A 24,650-nucleotide genomic window follows, 5' to 3' on the forward strand; every position below is an offset into this window, starting at 1 on the left:
ATACACTGTATTATAGCAAGTGCAGGACCTCTAGGGCGGAGCATGACAGGGATTAAGAGACCACCAATGAAAACATCTTCTCTTGCTCCACCCCCTCGGCCATCTACTAGATATAACACAGTATTAGCTTTGTAGCTTTGTTGGAGTATTCCTTTAAATATTGTGTTAATATTTAAAGAAAATCTAATCAATTCTTCTTCTGAGCAGATAACTGCTTGGTCTAGAGCTGAGCCTTTCGTCTGCACCAATCTCGTCCTCTAAGATATCCATATAGAAAGTCATATTAGAAGTTTGAATAGAATTCACCTTAAAAAAAGGTAAAAAGTGCATTCTTTGTATATGTTTATGTTTTGGTTCTTTTATGCTTTTTATTTTTTTTACTTTTTTCTATGTTAAAGGTTTTTAAATCTATTTTGAGTGGTTGTTTTTTATGTCTTAGTGGGGCTTCTTAAGGCACATTCTTGTCTTCTAAGACATCCAAAACAATAAATAGGTTAGATGAATTCCCTTTTAACATAGAATTGAGACAGCAAAAAAAAAAAATGAGCAAGAGGTCCATTACATTTGCCTCTTTGTGTTTTTTTTTTTTACAAGGAGCATCCGGGGTGTAAGTGCCAAAAATTTCAGAACAGCTTTGACCAATTGTTGGCTCTCATCTCTGATGATTTTGACTAATGTTATCATAAACATCTATACCAGATATGGAAATTCCATTTTAAAGGGATATTTCACTAGATTTATTAACTTCAGCCAAGTAGCTCCTCTGATTGTTGCCGCTCCACTGATTGTGGGACAATTTTTCTTTTTTATATGTGACCCTCGATTTCAAAGTTATCCCCATTTTTCTTCAATCTAGTGGGCATGTGTCACATAACTGGTGGGCGTGGCCTTACTTTGATTGGCCAGTGTTGGATGATAAGCAAACGCCCATGCAGAGGCTCTGAGGTACACGCCCACTAAGGGACAATTTGTACCATTAATACCAGGACGATTAACTTTAGAACAGAGGGGTACAGAAAAAAAAGAAAAATTGTTCCCGAATCAGTGAAAAGGCAGCAATTGGAGGGGGTCAGTTTAAATAAGAAAAAAAAGAAAGCTCCTCTTTAAGAAAAAGGATATTTAAGAAAAAACTGTACTTTTATCTGTTTTCCATTACTTTTGTGTTCTTTTTGTTTTTTTTTTTTTATTTTTGTGTGTTTTGAATTTTCTTTTTGATGGATCTCTCAAAAATAAATTATAAGATGCATCTCATCCTGTGAGAAAAATTCCTTTAATCCTTTAAAACCTGCGTCATCCCATCATTAACCTGCATGTTGAAATATGTTTGACTTTTAAGAAGATATTCAAGCTACGTGATGGAAAAATGAGTGCAACGACTCGGCCAAGTCTGTTCTTCATGGCTACACAAACTTCAGGCCCGGGCCCACAACCCACCTGTAATATCACCAGAGCTACCCAATACAGAGCAGATACTGTGACGAGACAAAGCCGAGTATTCAGCGTTTCTCCAGGCCGCATTCCTCAGATGTTCGTCAAATTCTTACTCATTCGACATTGTATGAATTCTTATGAATGAAATCAAAAGTCAGAAAATGCCCCCTACCGGAACAACACAGAAGAGCGCCGAGGACGTCAGGGACAAGGGGAACTGGGGAGATTGCAGTTAGAGAGGTCAGATTGTCATAGAGAGTGGTAGCAAATCACCAGCGTACACCACCAGTGTACACCACCGATCTACCGTAAATAAGTGATGTAACAAGCAGCAGAACATCAAAAGGATCAGTGAATGAGGCCACAAGCCATGTACCGAGCAGGAATGTTACACAATGTGTCAGGGTGTGTTCTAGAATAGAAGACACCACGGGAGCAACCGCACCTAACATGACTCAGAGAGATAGACAGATAGATAGATAGATAGATAGATGGATAGATAATAGATAGAAAGATAGATAGATAATAGATAGAAAATAGATAGATAATATATAGATAATAGATAGATGATAGACAATAGATAAATAGATAGATGATAGATAAATAATGATCGATAGATAATAGATAGATACAGTAGATAGATAGACAGATAATAGATAGATAATAGATAGATAGATAGATAGATGGATAGATAATAGATAGAAAGATAGATAATAGATAGAAAATAGATAGATAATATATAGATAATAGATAGATGATAGACAATAGATAAATAGATAGATGATAGATAAATAATGATCGATAGATAATAGATAGATACAGTAGATAGATAGACAGATAATAGATAGATACATACAGTGCCTACAAGTAGTATTCAACCCCCTGCAGATTTACACATTTGGAATTAACTTGGGATTGTGACATTTGGACTGTAGATCAGCCTGGAAGTGTGAAATGCACTGCAGCAAAAAAGAATGTTATTTCTTTGTTTATTTTTTTTTTAAATTGTGAAAAGTCTTTTCAGAGAGTCATTTATTATTCAACCCCTCAACCCACCAGAATTCTGTTTGGTTCCCCTAAAGTATTAAGAAGTAGTTCAGGCACAAAGAACAATGAGCTTCACATGTTTGGATTAATTATCTCTTTTTTCAGCCTTTTCTGACTATTTAAGACCCTCCCCAAACTTGTGAACAGCACTCATACATGGTCAACATGGGAAAGACAAAGGAGCATTCCAAGGCCATCAGAGACAAGATCGTGGAGGGTCACAAGGCTGGCAAGGGGTACAAAACCCTTTCCAAGGAGTTGGGCCTACCTGTCTCCTCTGTTGGGAGCATCATCCGGAAGTGGAAGGCTTATGGAACTACTGTTAGCCTTCCACGGCCTGGACAGCCTTTGAAAGTTTCCTCCCGTGCCGAGGCCAGGCTTGTCCGAAGAGTCAAGGCTAACCCAAGGACAACAAGGAAGGAGCTCCGGGAAGATCTCATGGCAGTGGGGACATTGGTTTTAGTCAATACCATAAGTAACGTACTCCACCGCAATGGTCTCCGTTCCAGACGAGCCCGTAAGGTTCCTTTACTTTCAAAGCGTCATGTCAAGGCTCGTCTACAGTTTGCTCATGATCACTTGGAGGACTCTGAGACTGACTGGTTCAAGGTTCTCTGGTCTGATGAGACCAAGATCGAGATCTTTGGTGCCAACCACACACGTGACGTTTGGAGACTGGATGGCACTGCATACGACCCCAAGAATACCATCCCTACAGTCAAGCATGGTGGTGGCAGCATCATGCTGTGGGGCTGTTTCTCAGCCAAGGGGCCTGGCCATCTGGTCCGCATCCATGGGAAGATGGATAGCGCGGCCTACCTGGAGATTTTGGCCAAGAACCTCCGCTCCTCCATCAAGGATCTTAAGATGGGTCGTCATTTCATCTTCCAACAAGACAACGACCCAAAGCACACAGCCAAGAAAACCAAGGCCTGGTTCAAGAGGCAAAAAATCAAGGTGTTGCAGTGGCCTAGTCAGTCTCCTGACCTTAACCCAATTGAAAACTTGTGGAAGGAGCTCAAGATTAAAGTCCACATGAGACACCCAAAGAACCTAGATAACTTGGAGAAGATCTGCATGGAGGAGTGGGCCAAGATAACTCCAGAGACCTGTGCCGGCCTGATCAGGTCTTATAAAAGACGATTATTAGCTGTAATTGCAAACAAAGGTTTTTCCACAAAATATTAAACTAGGGGTTGAATAATAATTGACCCACACTTTTATGTTTAAAATTTATAAAAATTTAACTGAGCAACAAAACTTTTTTGTTTGTAAGATTTATGCATCTGTTAATAAATCCTGCTCTTGTTTGAAGTTTGAAGGCTCTAACTTATTTGCATCTTATTAAACCTGCTAAATCTGCAGGGGGTTGAATACTACTTGTAGGCACTGTAGATAGATAATAGATAGATAATTAATAGATAGATAATAGAAAGATAGATGATAGATAGATAATAGATGATAGATAAATAATGATAGATATAATAGATAGATAAATGATAGATAAATAATGATAGATAGATAGATAGATAGATTATAGACAGAGAGAAAGATAGATGATAGATAGATAGATAGATAATGGATAGATCAATAGATAGATAGAACAATCTATCTATCTATCTATGTATCCACTGTTGGGCTGAGTTGGTTAGGGCCCACCAGTGGATACATAGATAGATAGATGATAGATAATAGATAGATCAATAGATACTGTAGATAGATAGATAGATAGATAGATCTATCTATCTATGTATCCACTGCTGGGCTGGGTTGGTTAGGGCCCACCAGAACAGCTTGCTCTGGGGGCCACTTACTTTCTGCAGTGGGTACCAAAACCAACACTCTATCCTTGTTTAAAAGGCCTAATTATGGCGTTGCGGTTGCATCCTCGGCTTTGAGCTGCCGGGGCAATCAGGAGATATTCCTCTACAATAGGCATTTTGGCTGTAATCCTGTCCTGTATACTCGCTACGTGCTCTATAACGCTTTTGTGAGGGGTTGGCTGCTGTACCCACATCTCTTTGGCTGTGTGCAGAAGGCCCTCAGCTGACACTCTGGGCACGACTCACATAACCTCAGAACCACGACATAAACCCCAGGCCAAAAGAACTGCTGCAGAATATGCTCTTGTGCTTTTCTAGCTCCCAGATGACCTCCCAGCATGTGTTTGTGGGCACCACTCGGCGGTATGATTAGGAATCTACCTGCTGATCTATTATTTTGTTGCAGGTTTTATCAACCCAGTATAACAACTACTGGTAGACCACGTTAGGAAGAAAAACCACCTCTGCCCAAGGTTGCTGTGCCACCCCATCTATCATTATAACCACCGTGCCCAGGCTAGTGTGGGATTCAGGTGCTGAGCTGTCCCAAAAATAACTCAAGACACTTCCAGCTTCGACCTACTGGTCGCAGGCCCGGATTTAAGGGGAAGGGGGGGGGGGGGGGTTGGGGGGCCCAAGGGGCCCGGGCCCTGGGCCACCCACAAAGCGGGGGCCTCCCACCAACAAAGGGATAAATATCTCAAAACATGTAAAATACACGTCTCTTTGCTGTGAACAATTTCTAATGATAAGGAACATTTAACAAAAGAGAAACTATTGAAAGTGTAGAGACCTGGCTATGGTCCTACCTCTCAGTGGCTGGCGCAGAGCGGCAGAGTCATGGCACCTGACCTGCGCCAGCATCCACTGACCTGGCTAGCCTAGCCTGACTTCCTTCGTGCCCTCCCTGTACCTAATGCTTAGCTTGTGGCATGCGCCAGCCTTCTCCAATCCCAACAGAAGCTTCCAGGCGCTACCTATTCAGCTACATGATCGCTCCCTCGGATTAGATCAGGTGAGAGTTTGTTCGGCGACCTTCGAGGAAGCCAACAGGTATCAGCACTGAACTTTTCATGTACAAGCTTATCATGGAAAAGGGTGTGCAGGACACTTTCCCAAATATTGAGTTGGCTCTAAGGATATATCTAATTTTGATGGTAACAAGCTGCAGTGGTAAGCGTTCATTCTCAAAACTCAAACTAGTTGAAAACCGATTAAGGACATCCATGAAGCAGGAACGATTTGTAAATTTGGCCATCATGAGCATCGAGTCAGATATACTGCGTGAATTGGACTTTAGTGACATCATTAGTGATTTTGCAGCACGAAAATCAAGGAAAGTGCCCGGATTGTAAAAAATGAATGATTTTACCTGAATTACTCTGCATAAATGATTTCTGTAAATAAACTTGCATTAGTTTCATTTTGTTTTTTTGAATTACATATTGCAGCACCTTGAAAAATGGGCCTCCCTCCAAAATGGGCCCCGGGCCACCCACCACTTAAATCCGGCCCTGACCGGTCAACTATCATCCTCTCTACCATCTGGGATGGATTCAAGGTCTCAGGCTGGAGCCATTTTTTCCCTAAATGCAAAAAGTCAAACTACTGAGACCTAACGGGTCGGGTCTCCACGAAGGACCACTGGAATACACATTGTGCGCTGAACATAGAGAATAAAGTGTATTCTGCTAATAGTGGGGTGGGGGGCCCAATACTGCACAGGGGAACACTGGGGAATTCATCCTTTCCCCTGCAGGCCAGTTTGAGCTTGTATCTATCTATCTATTTATCTGCTTGTTTATTTATATATCAATCAGTATATCAAAGACATTTACTCAAGTGTCTTGAGATATAATAAAAAAAGGACAGCGCTTCCTAAAACTATGTGCAGAAGGTGTTTTTATAGCTCAAGTGTTATCTATCTATTATCTATCATCTATCTATCATCTATCTATTATCTATCTATTATCTATCTATCTATTATCTATCTATCTATCTATTATCTATCTATCTATCTATTATCTATCTATCATCTATCTATCTCTCTATCATCTATCTATTATCTATCTATCTATCTCTCTATCATCTATCTATTATCTATCTATCTATCTATCTCTCTATCATCTATCTATTATCTATCTATCTATTATCTATCTATCTCTCTATCATCTATCTATTATCTACAGTTGTGCTCAAAAGTTTACATACCTCGACAGAATTTTTGCTTTCTTGGCCTTTTTTCAGAGAATATGAATGATAACACCAAAACTTTTTCTCCACTCATGGTTAGTGGTTGGGTGAAGCCATTTATTGTTAAATTACTGTGTTTTCTCTTTTTAAATCATAATGACAACTCAAAACATCCAAATGACCCTGATCAAAAGTTCACATACCCGTGTATTGCCCCCCTCTAACATCAATGACAGCTTGACGTCTTTTGTGGTAGTTCTGGATGAGGTTCTTTATGTGTATTATCTATTATCTATCTATTATCGATCTATCTATCTATTATCTATCTATTATCTATCTATCTATCTATCTATTATCTATCTATCTATTATCTATCTATCTATCTATCATCTATCTATCTATTATCTATCTATCTATTAACGATCATCTATCTATCTATTATCTATCTATCTATCTATTATCTATCTATCTATTATCTATCTATCTATTATCTATCTATCTATCTATTAACTATCATCTATCTATCTATTATCTATCTATCTATCTATATATTATCTATCTATTATCTATCTATCTATCTATCTATCTATCTATCTATCTATCTATCTATCTATCTATCATCTATTTATTATCTATCATCTATCTATTATCTATCTATTATCTATCTATCTATTATCTATCTATCTATTATCTATCTATTATCTATCTATCTATCTATTAACTATCATCTATCTATCTATTATCTATCTATCTACCGTATATACTTGAGTATAAGCCGAGATTTTCAGCCCAAATTTTTGGGCTGAAAGTGCCCCTCTCGGCTTATACTCGAGTCAATGTGGGTGGCAGGGTCGGCGGGTGAGGGGGTGAGGGCGCTGAGGTATACTTACCTAGTCCCAGCGATCCTCGCGCTGTCCCTGCCGTCCCACGGGCTTCTGTGCTGCAGCTTCTTCCCCTCTTCAGCGGTCACGTGGGACCGCTCATTAGAGATATGAATAAGCGGCTCCACCTCCCATAGGGGCGGAGCCGCCTATTCATTCCTCTAATCAGCGGTGCCGGTGACCGCTGACAGGAAGAGCTGCGGCACCGAAGACCAGGCAGAGGGACAGCGCGAGGATCGCCAGGACTAGGTAAGTATAGCATATTCACCTGTCCTCGTTCCAGCCGCCGGGCGCCGCTCCATCTTCCCGGCCGGCGCCTCCATCTTCCCGGCGTCTGCGCTCTGACTGTTCAGGCAGAGGGCGCGATGACGCATACAGTGTGCGCGGCGCCCTCTGCCTGATCAGTCAGAGCAGAGACGCCGGGAAGATGGAGGCGCCAGAACGAGACGCCGGGAGCTGCAATCAAGGGAGGTGAGTATGTGGTTTTTTTTTTATTGCAGCAGCGGCGGCAGAGATTTCTATGGGGCACAATGAACGGTGCAGAGCACCGTATATGGGCACAGCAATGGGGCACAATGAACTGTGCAGAGCACCGTATATGGCACAGCAATGGGGCACAATGAACGGTGCAGAGCACCGTATATGGCACAGCAATGGGGCACAATGAACGGTGCAGAGCACCGTATATGGGCACAGATATGGGGCACAATGAACGGTGCAGAGCACTGTATATGGCACAGCAATGGGGCACAATGAACGGTGCAGAGCACCGTATATGGCACAGCAATGGGGTACAGTGAACGGTGCAGAGCACTGTATATGGCACAGCAATGGGGCACAGTGAACGGTGCAGAGCACCGTATATGGCACAGATATGAGGCACAATGAACGGTGCAGAGCACTGTATATGGCACAGCAATGGGGCACAATGAACGGTGCAGAGCACCGTATATGGCACAGCAATGGGGCACAATGAACTGTGCAGAGCACCGTATATGGCACATCTATGGGGCACAGTGAACGGTGCAGAGCACCGTATATGGCACAGCTATGGGGCACAATGAACGGTGCAGAGCACCGTATATGGCACAGCAATGGGGCACAGTGAACGGTGCAGAGCACTGTATATGGCACAGCAATGGGGCACAGTGAACGGTGCAGAGCACCGTATATGGCACAGATATGGGGCACAATGAACGGTGCAGAGCACCGTACATGGCACAGCAATGGGGCACAATGAACGGTGCAGAGCACCGTATATGGCACAGCTATGGGGCACAATGAACGGTGCAGAGCACTATATGGGGCACAGCTATGGGGAAATAATGAACGGTGTAGAGCACTATATGGCACAGCTATGGGGAAATAATGATCTATTTTTATTTTTGAAATTCACCGGTAGCTGCTGCATTTCCACCCTAGGCTTATACTCGAGTCAATAAGTTTTCCCAGTTTTTTGTGGCAAAATTAGGGGGGTCGGCTTATACTCGGGTCGGCTTATACTCGAGTATATACGGTATCTATTATCTATCTATCTATCTATTAACTATCATCTATCTATCTATTATCTATCTATCTATCTATCCATCTATTATCTATCTATCTATTATATATCTATCTATCAATCATCTTTATATTATATCTATCTATTATCTATTGTATCTATTGTAATGCAGCGGCGTTTCCGCCAGTGAATTTAGTGAGACAGTGACCTAGGTAAGCTGAGTGAAGCGTCCTTTATTGTCCAACAACTGCACACATTGCTCACCTCCGCATCACAGCCGGGAACACGTAATTAAAGTCCAGTGATGCTGGCAGCACTTGTACCTCCATAAGGTGCTATCGTGTTTGCCCACATCTCTGGCTCTGGTCTGTGTTCGCTTCACCAAGCAAGGCATACGTCCACAGCACCTTCAGCTCTGCTACATGTGAAAACCAACACAAAACTGACACATCCAAACCTTAACTGCAGGTTTAAATGACAACGGTGGCCATGAGCCGCCTGTAACATCCGGACTGGAGGGAGAGATCCGTCCCACTACCATCCTACAGATCTCGCCAAAAATTAAAGCCCAAGACAAGTTTTCCAAAACTGACTTGGTCAAATAACTTGACCTAGTCCACACTTACTTTTATTTTACCTGGTATCCAGAGCCGTGGCTGTGATTACAGGGCTCTCCAGCAGTTCAGTGTGCTCATTCTATGGCATACATAATGATCCTCGCATATAAGTCCCCTCACTGCCTCACACTATCTATTTATATTTACCTATCAATACTTATCTATCAATATCTATCTATTATCAGCCATCGGTGGCTTATTTATCTATCCAGGGGCTGCTGTCATATTACCATTTGCTATTGAAAAATCCAATTCCAATGTGGGTGCAAACAAACCCAGTTAGGCGGCTAGTGCAGCTGTCATTTCAGGTAACATTTCTGAATAATGGAATCTAAATAGAGGCTAATCACTACATTGCTAAATAATAACTCCAAAATAGGAATATAATCCTGTGTTATTATATCTTTATTGCTTCAAAAATCCCCAAGATTTAAACAATAAAAAAACAAGAAATACTTGTTGCAAGAAAGATAAAAATGTCCCAATTGTACAGCTGTATATAATTTTCTTAATTACATAACCAAAACACAAGATTACATTATGTAATTTTTAAATGTAAGCTTCAGACTACGAGAGGATTCACATTAGATAGGTTCCCAGCAAAGAGAATCGCCTTATCGTGGCTGTTGGGTACACAGAATTGGCCAATTTATGCGGTAGGTATTCCATTTTTTCCTATTTTCTGCAGCTGTAATGCAATTTGGATTTCCTATATTTCACATTTACATAAATTACATGGTATAGTGCTACAGGGTGCTACTTTATTTGTTAGTTATGTATAGAGATGGCTACTCTTAGTTTGCACCTGTACATACCTGTCTTCTGTTTGGAAGTGACTGTCAGTCTTTTGTTATTTTGTATATTTGTATCAATGTGGATGACGATGGATGCATTGGACTAGAGCAGACCGGCGTGGGATTTTTCATGGGTAATATATTGATGAAAGAGGATGTCTGAGGTTTTTTTTGTTAAAATAAAGGACGTTTCTGTGTGTGATTATTGTTTTTTACATTCAGGGATAGTAATGGGGGTGTCTGACTGACGCTTCTCCATTACTCCATTACTGACCCCAGGGCTTAGGGTCAGTGCTAGCTGCTGACATTAACCCCAATCCCATTACCCCGACTACCACAGCACCAGGGCAATCAGGAAGAGCTGAGACAAGGCGCCAGAATTGGCGCAACTAATGTGATGTGCCAGTTGTGGGGTGGTTGAGGGCTGGTAATTTCAGGCTGAGAAGAGGCCAATAACCATGAACCTTACCAGCCTGATAATATCAGCCTGAAGCTGTCTGCTTTGCCTTAGCTGGTTATTAACCCCTTAACCCCAAGGGTGGTTTGCATGTTAATGACCGGGCCAATTTTTACAATTCTGACCACTGTCCCTTTATGAGGTTATAACCCTAGAACGCTTCAACGGATCCTGATGATTCTGACATGGTTTTCTCGTGACATATTGTACTTCATGATAGTGCTAACATTTCTTTGATACTACCTGCGTTTATTTGTGAAAAAAATGGAAATTTGGCGAAAATTTTGAAAATTTCGCAATTTTCCAACTTTGAATTTTTATGCCCCTAAATTACAGAGATATGCCACACAAAATACTTAATAAGTAACATTTCCCCCATGTCTACCTTACATCAGCACAATTTTGGAACCCAAATTTTTTTTGTTAGGGAGTTATAAGGGTTAAAAGCAATTTCTCATTTTTAAAACACCATTTTTTTATTATTATTTTTTTTTAGGGACCACATCACATTTGAAGTCACTTTGAGGGGTCTATATGATAGAAAATACCCAAGTGTGACACCATTCTAAAAACTGCACCCCTCAAGGTTCTCAAAACCACATTCAAGAAGTTTATTAACCCTTCAGCTACTTCACGAGAACTGAAGCAACATGGAAGGAAAAAATTAACATTTTACTTTTTTATACAAAAATTTTACTTTAGCCCCAATTTTTTTATTTTCACAAGGGTACCTGGAGAAAATGGAGCACAAATTTTTTTTTGTACAATATCTTCTGAGTACACTAATACCCTATATGTTGGATAATACTAATATTTGGGCGCACGGCAGGGCTTGAAATGGAAGGAGCGCTATTTTGGTTTTTGAACGCAAAATTGGCTGTAATCGAAAGCGGATGCCATCTCAGGTTTGTAGAGCCCCTGATGTGCCTAAACAGTGGAAACCCCCCACATTTTGAAAACTAGAAACTTTTCTTTGTTATACTATAATAAGACTGATATTTGTAGTGAGTGTTTTATAAATATATGGGAATTTTAACCGTATAAATAAAAGCTAGATTTAGGAGTCTGGCAGTTTAGGCAGCGATGTCTTTTGCCTGTAAAGTCCTTTTGATGCAAAGCAGTGATTAACGCACATGATTTCTTGAAGGTAATCATGGTAACAGAAGAAGCCAATGATTTCTAGCATCCATATAATGCCTCCTTCTAGAGCAACTAGTTTGTTCTTATAATTCACTCAGTGTGACAGAGAGATCTCAGCTGCCTTGTCCTTGATAACACTTTCTCCTGAGCTAATAAGCAGCAGGAGTCAGTTGGGTGTTGTGAATTCTGTTGTCGGGCTCCCTCCTGTGGTCATGAATGGTACTTCGGCTGGTTCTGTCCATGGACTTCCTCTGGTGGGTGTTTCTGAGTTTCCTTCCACAGGTGACGAGGTTAATTCGTTAGCTGCTGCTCTATTTACCTCCACTTAGATCATTGCTCCATGCCACCTGTCAATGTTCCAGTATTGGTCTAGTTCACTCCTGGATCGTTCTTGTGACCTGTCTTCCCATCAGAAGCTAAGTTCCAGCTTGTATTTCTTTGGTTTGCTATTTTTCTGTCCAGCTTGCTATTTAATTTGTTGTCTTGCTTGCTGGAAGCTCTGGGACGCAGAGGGAGCGCCTCCGCACCGTGAGTCGGTGCGGAGGGTCTTTTTGCGCTCTCTATGTGGTCTTTTTGTAGGTTTTTGTGCTGACCGCAAAGTAACCTTTCCTATCCTCGGTCTGTTCAGTAAGTCGGGCCTCACTTTGCTTAATCTATTTCATCTCTGTGTTTGTATTTTCATCTTTACTCACAGTCATTATATGTGGGGGGCTGACTTTTCCTTTGGGGAATTTCTCTGAGGCAAGGTAGGCTTTAATTTTCTATTTTCAGGGCTAGCTAGTTTCTTAGGCTGTGCCGAGTTGCATAGAGAGCGTTAGGCGCAATCCACGGCTATTTCTAGTGTGTTTGATAGATTTAGGGATTGCGGTCAGCAGAGTTCCCACGCCCCAGAGCTCGTCCTTATTATAAGTAACTATCAGGTCATTCCGTGTGCTCTTAACCACCAGGTCCATTATTGTCCTGATCACCAGGTCATAACAGTTGGGTACGCAAGTTCCCTGGACATTCAATCATTTTGCTCTCCCTATAGTCCAACTCTGGCCATTTGTCAGCAAAACAAAATGTATAAAGTTTGTATTCATGATTTTTATGGTAAAAAAAACTATTTATGTTTCCACGCTCCAAGACCTATTGCTTTTCTATTTTGCCTTATGGTTGTACTTTTTTGGCATTTTTGTAAAATATTGCTTGAATATAATATTTTTTTTCCATGTTGAGCCTATGATAACCCATTAGCAATTCCCACAATCATGTAACCAGACACCAACTGTGCTGTTCAGTGGCGTACATAGAAATCTTGGGGCCCCATAGCAGAAGTTCTAATTGGGCCCCCCACGTTCTCAAAAAAAAAAAAATAATTGCTGGGGTCACAGAAGAGCGTATCTCACAACTTTCCAGCCTTTACATAGTAATTTTACTCCTGCTGAAGTCCTAGATTCCTCTATCATTGCCCACATAAAGTATGATGCCAACAAAATTGCCCCCAAACACAGTATGATACCCCCGTGATTAAATCCTCCACATGCACAGTATAATGACCCTACTGTACCCCACCTCAACTCCCAAGGGAAAGAATGGTGACCCCACCACATGATGCACTTCCCATGGTCCTCTACACAATATAATGCACCCTCCATGCAATATAATGCAGAGCCCTTGGTCCTCCATAGAAAATAATGCACCCCCATGGTCCTCAATAGAATATAATGCACCCCCATGTTCCTCTCCACAATATAGTGCACCCCTATGGTCCTCAATAGAATAAAATGCACCCCCATGGTCCTCAATAGAATATAATGCACCCCCATGGTCCTCAGGTATTTCACAGGAATTCTTGGAATGTTTTTTTTTTTAAAATGAACATTTAACTTTTTTTCACAAAAAATTTAATTCTGCTCCAATATGTTTTATTTTACCAAGGGTAACAGGAGAAATTAGACCCAAAAGTTGTTGTACGATTTGTTCTGAGTATGCTGATACCCCACATGTGGGGGTAAACCACTGTTTGAGCACATGGCAGTGCTTGGAAGGGAAGGAACGCCGTTTGACTTTTCAATGCAAAATTGACTGGAATTGAGATAGGACGCCATGTCGCGTTTGCAGAGCCCCTGATGTGCCTAAACATTGAAACCCCCCACAAGTGACACCGTTTTGGAAAGGAGACTCCCCAAAGAACTTATCTAGATGTGTGGTAAGCACTTTGACCCACTAAGTGCTTCACAGAAGTTGATAATGTAGAGCTGTAAAAATTAAAAAAATGACCTTTTCACCCCAAATGTTTTATTTTCCCAAGGGTAACAGAGAAATTGGACCCCAAAAGTTGTTGTACAATTTGTCCTGAGTACGCTGATACCCCACATGTGGGGGTAAACCACTGTTTGAGCGCATGACAGAGCTCGGAAGGGAAGGAGCGCCGTTTGACTATTCAATGCAAAATTAATTGGAATTGAGATGGGAAGCCATGTCGCGTTTGGAGAGCCCCTGATTTGCCTAAACACTGAAACCCCCCACAAGTGACACCATTTTGGAAAGTAGACCCCCTAAGGAACTTATCTAGATGTGTGGTGAGCACTTTGACCCACCAAGTGCTTCACAGAAGTTTTTAATGTAGAGCCGTAAAAATAAAAAAATCATAGTTTTTCACAAAAATGATCTTTTCGCCCCCAATTTTTTATTTTCCCAAGGGTAACAAGAAATTGGACCCCAAAAGTTGTTATGCAATTTGTCCTAAGTACACTGATCCCCCATATGTGGGGGTAAACCACTGTTTGGGTACATGGCAGAGCTCGGAAGGGAAGGAGCGCAGCCGATTGCCTATGACGTACTATCCCGTCCCTGGGAATTAAGTCACAGGTCACCTCAATGGGATAGTAAGTCATATGGGATTAAGGGGTTAAAAATGGGGTACCCCTCATCATTTTTTAAAATTATTTATTTATTTAATGCTGAAAACATCAGGAAAATATGGTAAGAGATGTCGGGTATTTTTTCTTCCCTTACATATAAGTCATTATACAAGAAAGAATGTTTCCTCACCTTTTTTGCTGTAAAATCCATTTTTTCTTCGGTTTGGTATGTTTTATTGTCAGTCAGTAAAAGTGGAGTAATACTCTGACAACATTGTTCTCAGCAGCGATCTGTGTGTCAGAGATGCCTCCTCCAGGGGTCTTCCCTATGTGGTTCCATTCAAGCCAGCGATTTTCCTGCCCCCAAACCTCCTGGTAGAATCTGCCAGAAAAATGCCCGAGTTTCCCATTGACTTCCATTATGCTCATTACTCAAAATGAGTGATCGAGTGTCTGACCTGTTCGATTTGAGTAAAGAACATTTGAGCATTTTTAGTGCTCACTCATCACTAGGGTTGAGCGAAACGGGTCGGTCATTTTCATAAGTCGCCGACTTTTGGCAAAGTCGGGTTTCATGAAATCCGACCCAATCCCTGTGTGGGGTCGGCCATGCAGTACGCGACTTTCGTGCCAAAGTCATGTTTCAATGACGCGAAAAGCGCCATTTCTCAGCCAATGAAGGTGGACGCAGAGTGTGGGCAGCGTGATGACATAGGTCCTGGTCCCCACCATCTTAGAGAAGGGCATTGCAGTGATTGGCTTGCTGTCTGCGGCGTCACAGGGGCTATAAAGGGGCGTTCCCACCGACCGCCATCTTACTGCTGCTGATCTGAGCATAGGGAGAGGTTGCTGCCGCTTCGTCAGAAGCAGGGATAGCGTTAGGCAGGGTACATTAACCCCCAAACCGCTTGTGCTGTAGCGATTTCCACTGTCCAACACCACCTTTTGTTTGCAGGGACAGTGGAAGCTACATTTTTTTTCCTCAGCGCTGTAGCTCATTGGGCTGCCCTAGAAGGCTCCCTGATAGCTGCATTGCTGTTTGTACACCGCTGTGCAAACCAACTGCTTTTTTCAAAGCACAAATCCTGTTGCTCCTTCCTTTCTGCATAGCTTTCTTGTTTGTTTGTCCACACTTTTGACTTTTTTGTGCAGCAGTCCACTCCTTGTTATTGCTGCCTGCCATACTTTGCTGAGATTACTGCAGGGAGATAGTAATTGTAGGACAGTCCCTTTTTTTTTTGTTTCGTTATATCTCTTCAAGCCACTTTCTGCCACGGAAAATATACTCTAATACAGTGGCCCAGATTTATTCACTAGTCTCCCTGAATAAAAAAAAAAAAAAAAAAAAGGTGCAGATTAAAATTGGCAAATCTGTATCAGTGGCAGACCTGTGTGTGGCATCTGTGTCTCATTTTCTGGCACAGAAAACATACAGTCTAACAGTGGGCCAGATTTCTTGCCAATTCTCCCATAAATAAAAAAAAATAGTGGGAGATTAAGATTGGCAATTTTGCCTCAGTGCCAGTGCTGTGTGTGGCATCTGTCTCTAATTTTGTGCCACATTAAACCTAGTGTGTAATACTGGGCCAGATTTCTTTTAAATTCTCCCTGAAAAAAAAAAAATAGTGGGAGATTAAGATTGGCATTTCTGCTTCAGTGCCAGTCCTGAGTGTGCCACCTGTCTCAAATTTTGTGCCACATTAAACCTACTGTGTAATACTGGGCCAGATTTCTTTTAAATTCTCCCTGAAAAAAAAAATTGTGGGAGATTAAGATTGGCATTTCTGCTTCAGTGCCAGTGCTGTGTGTGCCACCTGTCTCAAATTTTGTGCCACGTTAAACCTAGTGTGCAATACTGGGCCAGATTTCTTTTAAATTCTCCCTGAAAAAAAAAATAGTGGGAGATTAAGATTGGCATTTCTGCTTCAGTGCCACTCCTGTGTGTGCCACCTGTCTCAAATTTTGTACCACATTAAACCTAGTGTGTAATACAGGCCAGATGTCTTTTAAATTCTCCCTGAAAAAATAAAAATAGTGGGAGATTAAGATTGGCAATTCTGCCTCATTGCCAGTGCTGTGTGTGCCACCTGTCTCAAATTTTGTGCCACATTAAACCTAGTGTGTAATACTGGGCCAGATTTCTTTTCAATTCTCCCTGAAAAAAAAATAGTGGGAGATTAAGATTGGCAATTCTGCTTCAGTGCCAGTGCTGTGTGTGCCACCTGTCTCAAATTTTGTGCCACGTTAAACCTAGTGTGCAATGCTGGGCCAGATTTCTTTTAAATTCTCCCTGAAAAAAAAAAATAGTGGGAGATTAAGATTGGCATTTCTGCTTCAGTGCCACTCCTGTGTGTGCCACCTGTCTCAAATTTTGTGCCACATTAAACCTAGTGTGTAATACTGGGCCAGATGTCTTTTAAATTCTCCCTGAAAAAATAAAAATAGTGGGAGATTAAGATTGGCAATTCTGCCTCATTGCCAGTGCTGTGTGTGCCACCTGTCTCAAATTTTGTGCCACATTAAACCTAGTGTGTAATACTGGGCCAGATTTCTTTTCAATTCTCCCTGAAAAAAAAATAGTGGGAGATTAAGATTGGCAATTCTGCCTCATTGCCAGTGCTGCGTGTGGCATCTGTCTCTAATTTTGTGCCACAGAACATATACTGTATAAGAGTGGGCCACATTTCTTCAATATTCTCCCAGAAAAAATAAAAAGGGGGAGATTTTTATTGGTAGTGTCTGCATCAGCGTCAGTCCTGTTAGTGGCATATCTGTCTGCCACTGAAGCTGTGTACTGTTATACATTGGGCCTGATTTTCCCTGCAGTCTCACACACCTATAAAGGGATATATAAATCCAACAGAAGTTTGAGTTCACCTTGTAACTGGTTTTACAGTAACAAATACCGTTAGTTCGGTTACGTTTTTCAAACAATGAGGAAGTCTGGTGGAAGAGGTCGTGGTCGTGGGCGGTCATTGCCAGCTGGTAATGATGGTAGTGATGGTGGAGCATCAGGTGGTCGTGGGAAAAGCAAAATAGCACCTAAGAGTTGTTGAGCCAGGTTCGTCGTCTGGCTACACAAGGCCTCGAACGCTCCCTTTTCTGGGAGTAGGAAAACCGCTTTTAAAGCCGGAGCAGCAAGAACAAGTTTTGGCTTTCCTTGCTGACTCAGCCTCTAGCTCTTTCGCCTCCTCTTCTGAAACTGCTAAATGTAAAAGCAGCGCGTCGTTAGTGGATGTTCACGGTCAGGGACAAGTCGCTTCCTTGTCTTCTTCACCAAGAACAACAGAGAAGGATGCGTCAGGCGACACAACGGGTTACTCCATGTAGCTCTTTACACATACCGTTCCTGGGTTAGAAAGTGAAACAGTTAACAGGCTATGCCCATTACAAGTTGAATCGGACATGTAGTGCACAGATGCACAGCCACAGCCAGATAACTATGCTGTTTCTTTGACTAAGACCACAACATTGCCCTCGCAGTGTACTGATCCAGAATCAGACCCTGATGAGACTATGGTGCCCCGTCACGAACGCTATTCCACCGGCTTACACGGTGACACAGACGAAGTTGCACACGAGATAGAAGAGGAGGTCTGTTATGATCTGGTGGTTTAGGAACAACATGAGACAAGCTCTGAAGGAGGTGGTATCTGTACTGACCGCAAACCCTGAACCTAGCAGCGCAACTAAAAATAGACGTGGGGGGTACCTGACGCTCCCTAGACCCCTCGGCACAGCCTAAGATCTAACTTCCCCTAAAAATGGAAACAGGAAACCTATCTTGCCTCAGAGAAAATCCCCAAAGGAAAGATAGCCCCCCACAAATATTGACGGTGAGAGGAGGGGAAAATAACATACGCAGAAATGAAATCAGATTTTAGCATAGGAGGCCAGTCTAGCTTGATAGATAGGACAGGAAAGGATACCGTGCGGTCAGTATAAAAACTACAAAACAATCCACACAGAGTTTACAAAATCTCCACACCTGACTAAAGGTGTGGAGGGTAAATCTGCTTCCCAGAGCTTCCAGCTAACAGAAATAATCCATACTGACAAGCTGGACAAATATAGAATGCACAGAACAATAAGTCCACAACATGTGGACTGAAATGAGCAAAGCCAGAACTTATCTTTGCAGAACTGGTCAGGAAACCAGGAGAATCCAAGCAGAGATGTGAATCCAGGCAGGAAACATTGACAAGTGGCACAGGCTGAAGAAATAGCCAGACTTAAATAGCTGAGCAGAAGAGATGATAAGTGGAGGCAGCTGATGACAGCTAACTCCAAGGAGCAGCCATACCACTAGAAACCACAAGAGGGAGCCCAAGAGCAGAACTCACAAAAGTGCCACTTACAACCACCGGAGGGAGCCCAAGAGCGGAATTCACAACAGTACCCCCCCTTGAGGAGGGGTCACCGAACCCTCACCAGAGCCTCCAGGCCGATCAGGATAAGCCAAGTGAAAAGCACGAACCAAATCGGTAGCATGGACATCGGAGGCAACAACCCAAGAATTATCCTCCTGGCCATAACCCTTCCACTTGACAAGATACTGAAGCCTCCGCCTTGAAAAACGAGAATCCAAAATCTTCTCAACCTCATATTCCAAGTCTCCCTCAACCAACACCGGGGCAGGACGGTCAACCGAGGGAACAACGGGCACCACATATCTCCACAACAAAGATCTATGGAAAACATCATGAATGGCAAAAGAGGCAGGAAGAGCCAAACGAAAAGACACCGGATTAATAAATTCAGAAATTTTATAAGGACCAATAAACCGAGGCATAAACTTAGGAGAAGAAACCTTCATAGGAACATGACGAGAAGACAACCAAACCAAATCCCCCACACGAAGTCGGGGACCAACACGCCGACGGCGGTTAGCAAAACGTTGAGCCCTTTCCTGAGACGTCAAATTGTCCACCACATGAGTCCAAATCTGCTGCAGCCTGTCCACCACAGAATTAACACCAGGACAATCAGAAGGCTCAACCTGCCCAGAAAAAAAATGAGGATGAAAACCAAAATTACAAAAGAAAGGTGAAACCAAAGTAGCCGAACTAGGCCGATTATTAAGGGCAAACTCGGCCAACGGCAAGAAAGACACCCAATCATCCTGATCAGCAGACACAAAGCATCTCAAATATCTCCAAGGTCTGATTAGTTCGCTCAGTTTGGCCATTAGTCTGAGGATGAAACGCCGAAGAAAAAGATAAATCAATGCCCATCCTAGCACAAAAGGCCCGCCAAAATCAAGAGACAAACTGAGAACCTCTGTCAGACACAATATTCTCCGGAATGCCATGCAAACGAACCACATGCTGAAAAAACAATGGAACCAGATCTGAGGAGGAAGGCAACTTAGGCAAAGGTACCAGATGGACCATTTTAGAGAACCGGTCACAAACAACCCAGATAACAGACATCTTCTGGGAAACAGGAAGATCCGAAATAAAATCCATGGAAATATGCGTCCAGGGCCTCTCAGGGACCGGCAAAGGCAAAAGCAACCCACTAGCGCTGGAACAGCAAGGCTTGGCCCGGGCGCAAGTCCCACAGGACTGCACAAAAGCACGCACATCGCGAGACAAGGAAGGCCACCAAAAGGACCTAGCAACCAAATCTCTGGTACCAAAAATCCCAGGATGACCAGCCAACACTGAACAATGAACCTCAGAAATTACCTTACTTGTCCATCTATCAGGAACAAACAGCTTCCCCACTGGACAGCGGTCAGGCATATCAGCCTGAAATTCCTGAAGCACCCGCCGCAAATCAGGGGAGATGGCAGAAAGAATCACCCCTTCCTTAAGAATGCCAACCGGCTCCAGGACTCCAGGAGAATCAGGCGAAAAACTCCTAGAGAGGGCATCAGCCTTAACATTCTTAGATCCCGGAAGATACGAGACCACAAAATCAAAACGGGAGAAAAACAGGGACCATCGAGGCTGTCTAGGATTCAGCCGCTTGGCCGACTCGAGGTAAATCAGATTCTTATGATCGGTCAGGACCACAACACGGTGTTTAGCTCCCTCAAGCCAATGTCGCCACTCCTCAAATACCCACTTCATAGCCAACAACTCCCGATTGCCGACATCATAATTGCGTTCCGCAGGCGAAAACTTTCTGGAAAAAAAAGCACACGGTTTCATCAAAGAACCATCAGACTCCCTCTGAGACAAAACGGCCCCTGCCCCAATCTCAGAAGCGTCGACCTCAACCTGAAAAGGAAGAGAAACATCCGGTTGACGCAACACAGGGGCAGAAGTAAATCGGCGTTTAAGCTCCTGAAAGGCTTCAACAGCCTCAGAGGACCAATTCGTCACATCAGCGCCTTTCTTCGTCAAATCAGTAAGGGGCTTAACCACACTGGAAAAGTTGGCAATGAAACGGCGATAGAAATTAGCAAAGCCCAAAAATTTTTTAAGACCCTTCACAGATGTGGGTTGGATCCAGTCATGAATAGCTTGGACTTTAACAGGATTTCATTTCTATAGACGAGGGAGAAAAAATAAAACCCAAAAAAGAGACCTTCTGAACTCCGAATAGGCACTTAGACCCCTTCACAAATAAAGCATTATCACGAAGGATCTGGAACACCATCCTGACCTGCTTCACATGAGACTCACAATCATTGGAAAAAATCAAAATATCATCCAAATATACGACCATGAATTTATCAAGATAATTGCGGAAAATATCATGCATGAAAGACTGGAACACAGATGGAGCATTAGAGAGCCTAAATGGCATCACAAGGTATTCAAAATGGCCTTCGGGCGTATTAAATGCAGTTTTCCATTCGTCACCCTGTTTAATACGAACAAGATTATATGCCCCTCGGAGGTCAATCTTAGTAAACCAACTAGCCCCCTTAATCTGAGCAAACAAATCAGTAAGCAAAGGCAAGGGGTATTGGAATTTGACCGTGATCTTATTAAGAAGACGATAATCAATACAGGGTCTCAAGGAGCCATCCTTCTTAGCAACAAAAAAGAAACCCGCTCCCAATGGTGACGAAGAGGGCCGAATATGCCCTTTCTCCAAAGATTCCTTAACATAGCTCCGCATGGCAGCATGCTCTGGCACAGACAGATTGAAAAGTCGGCCCTTAGGGAACTTACAACCAGGAATCAAGTTAATAGCACAATCACAGTCCCTATGTGGAGGAAGGGAACTGGACTTGGGCTCATCAAATACATCCTGGAAATCCGACAAAAACTCAGGGACCTCAGAAGAGGGGGAAGAGGAAATTGACATCAAAGGAACGTCACTATGTACTCCTCGACAACCCCAACTAGTCACCGACATAGTTTTCCAATCCAGCACCGGATTATGTTCCTGTAACTAGGGTTGAGCGACCTTGACCTTTTTAGAGTCGAGCCGTGTTTCGCGAAACCCGACTATCTTAGAAGTCGAGTCGAGTGGAATCGGCCGATTATCGCGAAAAGTCGGGTATCGCCCGAAACACGAAACCCAATGCAAGTCAATGGGGGAGCATAGTCGGCAGTGAGTGGAAGCCAGGAAAACACCTACACTGCCCATTTTAATGGCAAAAACATCCATTCTTGTTACAGAAGCTTGTCAATCGTAATTTACCTTATAATAATTGGAAGGCATTTGAAATTGGGGGTCATTTGGCTAAAGTTGTGGGGGGTAGGGCTGGTTCAAGTAATTAGTGGGCCCAGGAAATCTGGAACACGTCACGGCAGTGGAGCAGGGAGAGGTAAGTATTTAAACTTTGCAAGTGCTGTGATCCTGAGCAAGCAGGGGGGGCCCACTCGTTGGCATTGGCACTGGCACAGGGCCCCTCAAAGTACAGCGGTGTGTTTGCACGGCGGGGGCGCCTCCCACCGGCAGCAACACTTTTGCGTACTATGAGAGGCCCTGTGCCAGTGACGTCGCCAACTAGTATTCCTCCCCCCACCTGATGAAGGAACCTGCACTTTCATCTGCACCTTCCTCTTTGTCCCCGTGTAAGGTGGTATGGTATGCGGGAAGAGGAACCTGACTTTCAGCAGGGTCACAATCTTGCTGTGTAGCGTGCACGGGAAATGTTGCATTATGGGTCAATGTACCAGCAGACTCATCTATCACTGGCTGGGCAATGGGCAGGATGAGGAGGAAACACAGATATAGGCCCAAAGAATAAAGTTGGCTAAATGCAGTTCAAAATTGGTAACACAGGACTAACCAGGGGGCATTGCAGTGGAGGACAACTGGAATGAGATGCTGACACAGAGAGTAGGCCCAAATCAGTGAGTAGTCGAAATGCAGTTCAAAATTGGCAACCGTAGTAAACAGGCGGCACAGCTTTGTTCAGTGGAGGAGAACAGCAAGGAGTGGCAGACACCGATAGTAGGCCCCAACCCAACTAGTAGGCCAAATGCAGTCTAACATTAACAACTACTTAACGAGAGCCTGAAAATGGAATTTCAGGACAGGAAACCAGGAGAACAGCAAGGAGCGGCAGACACTGTTAGTAGGCCCCAAACCAACTAGTACGCCAAATGCAGTTGTTCCATTTAACCACTATTTAACAAGAGCCTGAAGATAGAGGCTCAGGAAAGGCAACCTGGAGAACACCTTGGAGTGGAAGACACCGTCTCTACACCCCATACCCAATTTGTAGGCCTAATGCAGTGTAGTTTCCAACAACTACTAAACGAGAGCATTAAGATCGAAGCAATGGCGAGGAAACCTGGGGAACACCTTGGAGTGGAACACACCGTCTCTACACCCCATACCCAATTTGTAGGCCTAATGCAGTGTAGTTTCCAACAACTACTAAACGAGAGCATTAAGATTGAAGCAATGGAGAGGAAACCTGGGGAACACCTTGGAGTGGAACACACCGTCTCTACACCCCATACCAAATGTGTAGGCCTAATGCAGTGTAGTTTCCAACAACTACTAAACGAGAGCATTAAGATTGAAGCAATGGCGAGGAAACCTGGGGAACACCTTGGAGTGGAACACACCGTCTCTACACCCCATACCCAATTTGTAGGCCTAATGCAGTGTAGTTTTCTACAACTACTAAACGAGAGTCGGAAGACCGAAGCAATGTGGACGAAACCTGGGGAACACCTTGGAGTGTAACACACCATCTCTCTACACCCCATACCCAATTTGTAGGCCTAATGCAGTGTAGTTTCCAACAACTACTAAACGAGAGCATTAAGATCGAAGCAATGGCGAGGAAACCTGGGGAACACCTTGGAGTGTAACACACCATCTCTCTACACCCCATACCCAATTTGTAGGCCTAATGCAGTGTAGTTTCCAACAACTACTAAACGAGAGCATTAAGATTGAAGCAATGGAGAGGAAACCTGGGGAACACCTTGGAGTTGAACACACCGTCTCTACACCCCATACCAAATGTGTAGGCCTAATGCAGTGTAGTTTCCAACAACTACTAAACGAGAGCATTAAGATCGAAGCAATGGCGAGGAAACCTGGGGAACACCTTGGAGTGGAACACACCGTCTCTACACCCCATATCCAATTTGTAGGCCTAATGCAGTGTAGTTTCCAAAAACTACTAAACGAGAGCATTAAGATTGAAGCAATGGAGAGGAAACCTGGGGAACACCTTGGAGTTGAACACACCGTCTCTACACCCCATACCAAATGTGTAGGCCTAATGCAGTGTAGTTTCCAACAACTACTAAACGAGAGCATTAAGATAGAAGCAATGGCGAGGAATCCTGGGGAACGCCTTGGAGTGGAACACACCGTCTCTACACCCCATACCCAATTTGTAGGCCTAATGCAGTGTAGTTGTCTACAACTACTAAACGAGAGTCGGAAGACCGAAGCAATGTGGACGAAACCTGGGGAACACCTTGGAGTGTAACACACCATCTCTCTACACCCCATACCCAATTTGTAGGCCTAATGCAGTG

The 24,650-nt window shown here is 43.1% G+C and overlaps 1 protein-coding gene across 1 annotated transcript in view; it reads right to left on the reverse strand.

The window, feature by feature from the left end:
* The window catches only part of LOC138657607 (CD5 antigen-like), a 175,348-nt gene that overhangs the window by 89,973 nt on the left and 60,725 nt on the right, over nt 1–24,650 (reverse strand). The window lies entirely within an intron of this gene.

This window comes from Ranitomeya imitator, chromosome 1, assembly GCF_032444005.1.
Source record: "Ranitomeya imitator isolate aRanImi1 chromosome 1, aRanImi1.pri, whole genome shotgun sequence".
Classification (NCBI taxonomy): domain Eukaryota; kingdom Metazoa; phylum Chordata; class Amphibia; order Anura; family Dendrobatidae; genus Ranitomeya; species Ranitomeya imitator.